Below are 8002 nucleotides of genomic sequence, written 5' to 3' on the forward strand. Positions count from 1 at the left end.
TCCTCCACACATTTAATAAGCACTATGTGTGAGATATGCTCTCAGGTACTGGGAAACAGAGATTCATAAGACATGATCTCTGTTCTCAAGAAGTTTATAGTGTTGAGGAAGAAAGAGGCAATAGCCACTATTGATCCTGCAACAGTCCTGTACGTCAGTTTGCCAATAAGGACACTGAAGCAGGGGGAGGTCAAGGGATGCCTCAGATATTCGACTATGGGATCATTGCAGTGTACACATTAGGAAATATACTTCTTTTCCACTCAGCATTCTGTTGAGTGGAAATAGCTTTCCATGTCCCTGACCTCCTTCATCAATACTTTTCAAAACTAGAGTTCAAATCTCTCCCTCCTTCTCCTTCTCTCCCTTCCTCCCTCTCTCCCTCTCTCTCTTCAACTCCATTTTTCTCTGTACTGACTTTATTGTCTGGACCACTTTCTTGCCTGCTCCTGACTTCTTGATTTCAGAATAAGAGACCTTCTCTGGCCCAGGGTCCATACCAGTTATCCCCAAAGGACCCTTATTGAGCCATGCCAGGGCCAATCACTGCAGCTCAGGCATGGGGCTTTCTGATTGGTCGGTTGGGTTATGGGCTCACCCCCTTGATTGACAGTCCCACCCCTGCAGTGGGGGAAAGGGCCGAGCCAGACGGAAAGATAGGCTATGCATACAGAGGAGTTTCCAGCGTCCATTCCATATGCCCATTTCACAGACAGGCAGCCAAGTACCTGAGCCCAGATAGTGTAACTGTAAGCAACAGAACGACGATTTGAGACCAGCTGCCCATCAGGGTACATGAACTGGAAACCACCAGAAGCCTGTCTCCATCCCACTTAGGGGAATCAAGCCCAGCGCTCCCCAGCCTGCTCCACTGAAACAGAAAGAAGCCATGGGGAAGACACAGCCCTAGTCCAAACTCCTCCCCCCGTCCATCACCCACACTCGCTGGTGATAACAATAGGACGGTTTCTCTCTGCGAAAAGAATGAGATTGAGCTGGGCGCTTATTAAAGGCAGGGGTAGATGTTCCATTTGGGGATGGGGGAGCAGAAAGGATTTCCCTGCTGTTAGGGAGATACACAGTGGGGAGGGGGGACCCTGGCTGGGAGGAGAGGGCAGGGGACAGACCCCACAGGCTCTCTTCACTCTATTGGGAAGAGAAGTCAGGGTTGTGGAGGGGAGTCAGGGAAATGAGGGGTCATGTTTTCCCTGTGTTCGGGACACTGGTTGAGAGGGAGCCCCTTCAGAAAAGGTGCAGCCACCCTGGGGCTCATGGCAGGAAATAACCAAGCTCCTCTGTTGTAGCACTTGCCCTTGGGCATCAGTGTCAGTTGACAGTCCAGGACATAGGGGTCCTTTCCTCAGAGCCTGAGAGCCACAGCTTCCCGGGCTATATACACCCAAACTTCTGAGGACCTCTCCCACAGGTTATGATTTTTAGGCTGTCAGCAGTGGGGTCAGTTCTGCCAGGGCTCATGGGAAGGGGAGGATTCAGAAATAGCCTTCCCAAAGTGGCAACTCCTGAACTGGGTTTTGAAAGATAAATAAGAGTGTTCCAGTTGGCCATGATGGGATGGGGGGCAGAGCAGTCCAGGCAGTGGGTTGGCATAGTTCTGGGAGTTGTTGGTTCTTTACTATTGTGGAAGGTAAAGGCTAGGTCCCCGACAGAGAGGAGAAGAGAGGAAGGCAGGGCGGGAGGCAGATCCCCTGGGCCCCCTGGCTCATGCCACTCCCCAGATTCATTTTGAGTCCATCTGTATGACTACTGCCATTTGCCACCACCTAGATCACTATCAACCTAATATTCTTCTTCCAATCAACTAAAAAATAAATTTTATCCTACTACCAAAAATGGAAGACCATCTTACTTGTCCTAAATAGCAGATAACCAGAAAAATAGAAATATAACCATCAAAATAAAAACATTCACCCTTATGCCACCTAAAGCCATCTGGTGCGTTATATACCACGTTTTGGAAAACTGCCATGAGCCGCAGGGAGCCAGGGAAGGATTTGAAGCAAGAGAATCACATGATCAGATCTGTGCTTTAAAAAGACCAGTCTGTTGGGAGGGCCGTGAACAAGCAGAGGGGCCAGGGCAGAGGAGAGAGCAGTTAATCAGTTGTCTATTTTTACAAACCCCGTACAGATGTCCTTAAAAAGAAAGCAAAGTTATTTATTCATATGTCCTTAAAACTAAATTGGGCATCCTCTTCTAGAAGCTCACTATTACTAGCAACTGGGAATTGTGAAAATGGCCATTTGGTACAAAGAACCGTTTTACGATGAATGGCCGGTCCAATTCCCATCTGGTCTCCCTTTGAGGGGTGAGTTTAGATTCTGGGCTCTAAGATCTTTGGGTGAAGAAGTGAGCAAAAGCCTCTCCCCCCTTTTCAGGGTTGAACTCACGCAGAGAGGGAACTGGAGACTGCTGACCACGGTGTATAAAGTCATCGACTGAAGAGGACCAAGGAGCTTACCTGAAGGAGATGCATCCTCCATCCTTTCCCCACTCAAGGGACTGAAACCGGGCTCTCCCACGGTGCCTGGCCCACGGCTGGCCCTGGGCATCTCACATTCACCGTTTGCAGCAATAACAGAGGAGTGACGGTCTTGTGTGCAGGCCTGAATGCCGGGGCATCTCACGGAAGTTTCACTGCTGTGATGGCAAATTTTGTGTGTCAACTTGGTGAGGCCACGGTACCCCCTTGTCTGGTCAAAAACCATCTAGACGTCGCTGTGGAGGTATTTTTTAGGTGCGATTAATGTTTAAATCAGTAGACGTTGAATAAGGCAGAGCGAATTACCCTCCATAACGTGGGTGGGCCTCATCCAATCAGTTGAGGGCCTTAAGAGAAAAGACTGAGGTTCCCAGAAGAGGAAGGAATTCTGCCTTCAGACTGCAACACAGAAATTCTGCCTGAGGTTTTAGCCTTTGGACTCAAGACTACAACACTGACTCCTGCTGGAATTTCCAGGCTGCCAACATGCCCTGTAGATTCTGGACTATCTGTCTGTCTGTCTGTCTGTCTATCTATCTATCTATTTATCTATCATCTAGCTAGCTATCTACCTACATATATGCATACATACATAAATCTTACTGTCTCCTTGGAGAACCCTGATTAACACCATTGCCATAACCTGGAGCAAGCCACAGCACCAAGTCTTTTCTTTGTTATTGTTGTTTTCTTCTATTGCTGCCACCCCAAAATGTACTGCCTTAAAGCAGCATTTTATTATCTTTCATGATTCTGTGGGTTGACTGGACTCAACTGGACCGGTTTTCTGTTCCACGAGGCCCTGGCAGAAGAGGCTAGTTATCTGGGGCTCAGCTGAGCTGGAGTCTCCAAGACTCCCTCCTCATGTAGCTGACAGCTGGTGCTGCCTGCTGACTGGCACCCCAGCTGAGCTATCCTCAGGGTGCTTGGTTCCCATCCACATGCCATGTGACCCAAGCTTCTGGTATCATGGAGGCTGAGGTCCAAAAGGAAGTAAGCAGAAGCCACCAGCCCACTTAAGGTCTGGACTCGGAAGTCCCAGAACACACTTCTGTAGGAGTCCTTTGGTCAAGGCAGTCACAGGACCACCCCAGGCTGGGGAGGGGAATAGATCCTACATCTCAATCGGTGCGTAAAGGAAGGAATGAATTGATGGTGGCCGTGTTTGGAAACTATCAACCACACCAAGTATATTTCCCCTATTTTACCCTGAAAAAACCAACAATACATAAGTATACTATGTTATTTATATCTATTTGGGAACACTTAAAGATGTTTCTTTAGCTGCAATTTTTCTCTGCCCACTTCCAAAGAGGATGTGTAGTCGCTTTTAGTGAATGTAATACAGTAATTGTACTGTTGGCATCAAAATAAAAGATTATAAAAAGCCATGTAGAGATAAGAGAGAAGCATGCTAGAGAAAAGCTTGACTAAAATTGTTACTGCAATGAGGTCTCCATTCACTGAGTTCCTGCGTGCCCTGGAAAGGGGAAGCTAGCCTCTACCAAAATATTCCATTTGATTGAAGGGACCAGGGCCCACCAATGGGAGAACCTCAAGAGGTAGGAACTTATAAATAACTTGTAAATAACAACAGCATAGAAGTAATCCCTCAACCACAGATGCAGAGCGTTCTTCTCCCGGAAAAGGGATCACATTACAGAGCGAGAGTCCCGCTGAGGGGAGTTAAACCAGTAGGAACCAAACCAATGTCTGGGCCCCCTGCCGCAGACCCCTTACAGCCCAATCTCGGAGCATAGGCTGGTTCTCAGACTTTTTGAAAATTCTTCTGAAGACTGGTGAGCACCCAGGCCTGTGTTTGTGCTGAATTCCCTGCTGTCCAGCTCCTGGTAGTAATTGGTCGAGATGGTTGATAGCTGAGCAAGGTTGATATCACATCAGGCAATGACTCCAGGCTCTTCTGGAACCTCCGGAGCTCTGGATTACTGGACAGTGTGTGTGGCACTCCATCCAGACATGAAGGTTGGTGGGAGGGCTACAGCGGAAATTGCGAAGAAGGCAATTTAAATGTGTTAACCAAAACAGGAAACATCGGTGAGGTGGATTAGAGTGTTTTACTTCAGAGGTGTGATTTTATCAATACTTTTATTGTTCAAAAACTCATATTTTATTTTTAGAGGTATTTTTCCAAACAAGCCCGAACTTTACTTCTCGCTCATTCTAAATTCTTGTGTCTTTTTCATGCCTGCATTTGGGGCAAGATTGAGACAAAACACAAAACACTTTGTTCATGTTGGAGTGTCAGGTTCTTTTTTAAAAGCACGAAAGGAGTTTTTACTGGTCAAGAGATGCTGTTTCCTGAAGGAGAGAGGGCATCAGACCAAAGCACTGGTTTAATCGAAAAGATTTAGGAAGGAGTGAACATCTTTTTTCTGTTGTGACCAGAATGATCTCCGACCACTAGCAAACTCATAGCATCGGTACACAGTGTGACAGATTTTCAAAGCCACCCACTTCTCCAGATCCAAGACGGTTCTGTGCCCATACTCAGTGCATCCATGGCAAATTCACTGAATGTGAGAATTAGAACCTTCCAAAGATCAAGTATATTAGCCAATGATCATCATTATCATCTTTTGTTATTTTTTGGTCCTAAGAAATTTGGGACAAAATTAAATAAAAGGCTTTTAATTCAGCCTTTCTTTTGTGTATAAAGCTGCCATGTATCTTTACCTTAAAAAGTTACTGTGAACGGACTGGTGAGTATGCTGTAGTTTTCCATTTTGTGGAGCACCATGCAGCTGTGAAAAGTATTGATGAAGGAGGTCATGGACATGGAAAGTTATTTCCACTCAATAGAACGCTGAGTGAAAAAGAAGTATATTTCCTAATGTGTACACTGCAATGATCCCATTTTTCATACATCTATCTATCATCTATGTATGTATGTATGTATGTATGTATGTATGTATGTATGTATCTACCTATCTATGTATCTATCTATCTTTCTATACTTACATGCATCCACACATACCTTTTTTTTTTAAGATTTTTTTGATGTGGACCATTTTTAAAGTCTTTATTGAATTTGTTACAATATTGTTTCTGTTTTATGTTTTGGTTTTTTTGGCCGCAAGGCATGTGGGATCTTAGATCCCTGACCGGGGATCATACCCGCATCCCCTGCATTGGAAGGTGAAGTCTTAACCACTGAACCACCAGGGAAGTCCCCATCTACACATACCTTTAAAGGACATATACCAAAATGTCAACAGTGGCTATCTCTGATAATGTTTTATTTCCTTCTTATTGTATATATTTATTTTCTAGGTTTCATAGAAGAAATACGTGAATTCTTATTTAAAAAAAATTACCAAGACACTGAAGGAGGAGCCAAGAACCCCAGGGGAGTAAACCTGCTGGTGAGTCTACACTATGAAGACCCAGCTTCTCTGGCAGGCAGCCCACAAGGAAAGCCACTTGCTCCCCTGACCGCCCCCAGCACAGACGTAAGAGTGTGGGGTGAGACCCAGCCTACTGGCTCTAATGATCGACCACACTTACGGAGAATATTCTGAATGTTTTCACATCCATGTTTTCTGGATTCATTTTCTGGGGAGAAAGCACAGCTGTAGGACAGGCAGATTCAGAACCGGACATTCAAGTGGGCATCTACTTAGGCCAGGAGATTAAGGACCTTCCAATCTGCATCCAGGTAGGACAGATGTGTGTCCACCCTGGGCTGGCTAGTCCTTTGGTGGCCCTACAAGCAGACATTTTCCCCATCACCATCCAGCTTTTATCTGGAAGGGATGTTGCCACTTGCTGATGTTTCTGAGGTAGCATAAATGGTGGTCTTCCAGAGTGGGCGTGGGACGATTGGCAGGACAGCTATGGCGCCCCTGGTACCCTAGCCCTTGGGCATTGGCCAGCCCACCTTTTCCCCCAGCTCTGCCTGCCTTCCATCTACCCAGCAAGGGCAGCCAGTGCCAGACTGAGCCGGGACTCGAGGTCCAGAGAGCTGGGTGGGGACGATGGGGGTGGAAGGAAGTAAAGGCAAGGAAGTCTTTACTTTATCACCTGCAGAAAGGTGTATCGGAGAAGCCCCTGCTGTGCTGGGCTGCACGAATACATGGAAATTGCCCAAATGCCCGGCCCCTACTGTGACTGAGTCACATGGTTGCCAGAGCACAGACAAAACAGGAAAATGCTCATGGGAAGGTAACTTCCTCAAGGGCGGGGATATTGGTCTGTTTTGTTCACTGCTGTCTGTCCAGTGTCTACAACAGTGTCTGGCACAGAATGGGCATCCGATGAATAAATTCATCCAGGAGTGCATGAATGAATGAATGAATGAATGGAACTTGCTAGTAATCAAAGAAATACACATTACAACAATGATGTGGTGTTGTTTTGTATATTAATCTGCCCGAAAGTAGCATAATGAAAAACACTCAATCCTGGTGAAATCTGATGGGATCTGCCATGTATCTAGTATTAATGGCAATATGTATTAATATAAATCTTTTGGAAAGCAATTTGGTAACAGAGTTATTTAAGAAGTTGCTACTCAGTAATTCCAGTTCTAGAAATTTATGTTAAACAGATAAATCAGAAAAAGGACAGAGCTGCATATATAAACTATTCCTTGAAACGTTATTCATGACTGTAAAGAGACGGAGGCAGTCTGAACGGCTAGAACAGTGGACGATCAGAGAGCTTGTGGTGGCGAATGAGGCCTGTGAAACAGTGAAGCAAAGTGGTAAGTGAGAAAAAAGCAGGGATGCAAAAGTGTCCATATAAAGTGAGTGTGACCATAAAATATATTCTGGGGAAAAGCCTGGAAGGATGGAGAGTTTGTGGATTTCTTTTCCCTTCTAATTTTTGTCATCAAAATATTTTTAACCAAAAAGAGCTTAACCAAATAAGACCTCCCTACTGTACACCATGCACCAGTAAGCACACATATGGCGACTAGCTCAAGGCGCTCACTGCTTACACAGTTCCCAAGACAGAGTGGTCTGCCCACCGCCCGCTCACCCAGCTCAAGTGGGCCCCCAGCCTCCAGGTTTCAAGCCACTGGACGGCAGAGCCAGGGGAGTTTTCTGGCAGAGTTTGCCATGGGGTCACCCATCTCTGAATAACAAGCAAGTGCTGCTGGGGGAACATTATTTAGCACCATCTGATCACAGATTGGAGAACGTTTGCCAGAAATAACCCTTTGGGCTTTGGCAAAGCAGGTATTGGGTTGTGCTCTCCGATGGTGGTTAAACAAGCATTATGGCTGCTTTTTGACGGTAAAACCACACATGTATCAAGACACACTTCCCTTCCTACTGCAGGAGGGCAGTATCCAGTGCACCTACAAAAGGTATCAGGTTACAAAAAATGTAAGAAGGAGGTTACACCCTAGGAGAGCCTCTGATTCTTGCTAATTCAGCACTAGGTGGTGGTTCTTAACCTTACTGCGAGCAGAAACCACCTGGGAGCTTTAAACATGGACCCCTAGGGCTTCCCTGATGGCGCAGTGGTTGAGAGTCT

This window comes from Eschrichtius robustus, chromosome 15, assembly GCF_028021215.1.
Source record: "Eschrichtius robustus isolate mEscRob2 chromosome 15, mEscRob2.pri, whole genome shotgun sequence".
Taxonomy (NCBI): Eukaryota; Metazoa; Chordata; class Mammalia; order Artiodactyla; family Eschrichtiidae; genus Eschrichtius; species Eschrichtius robustus.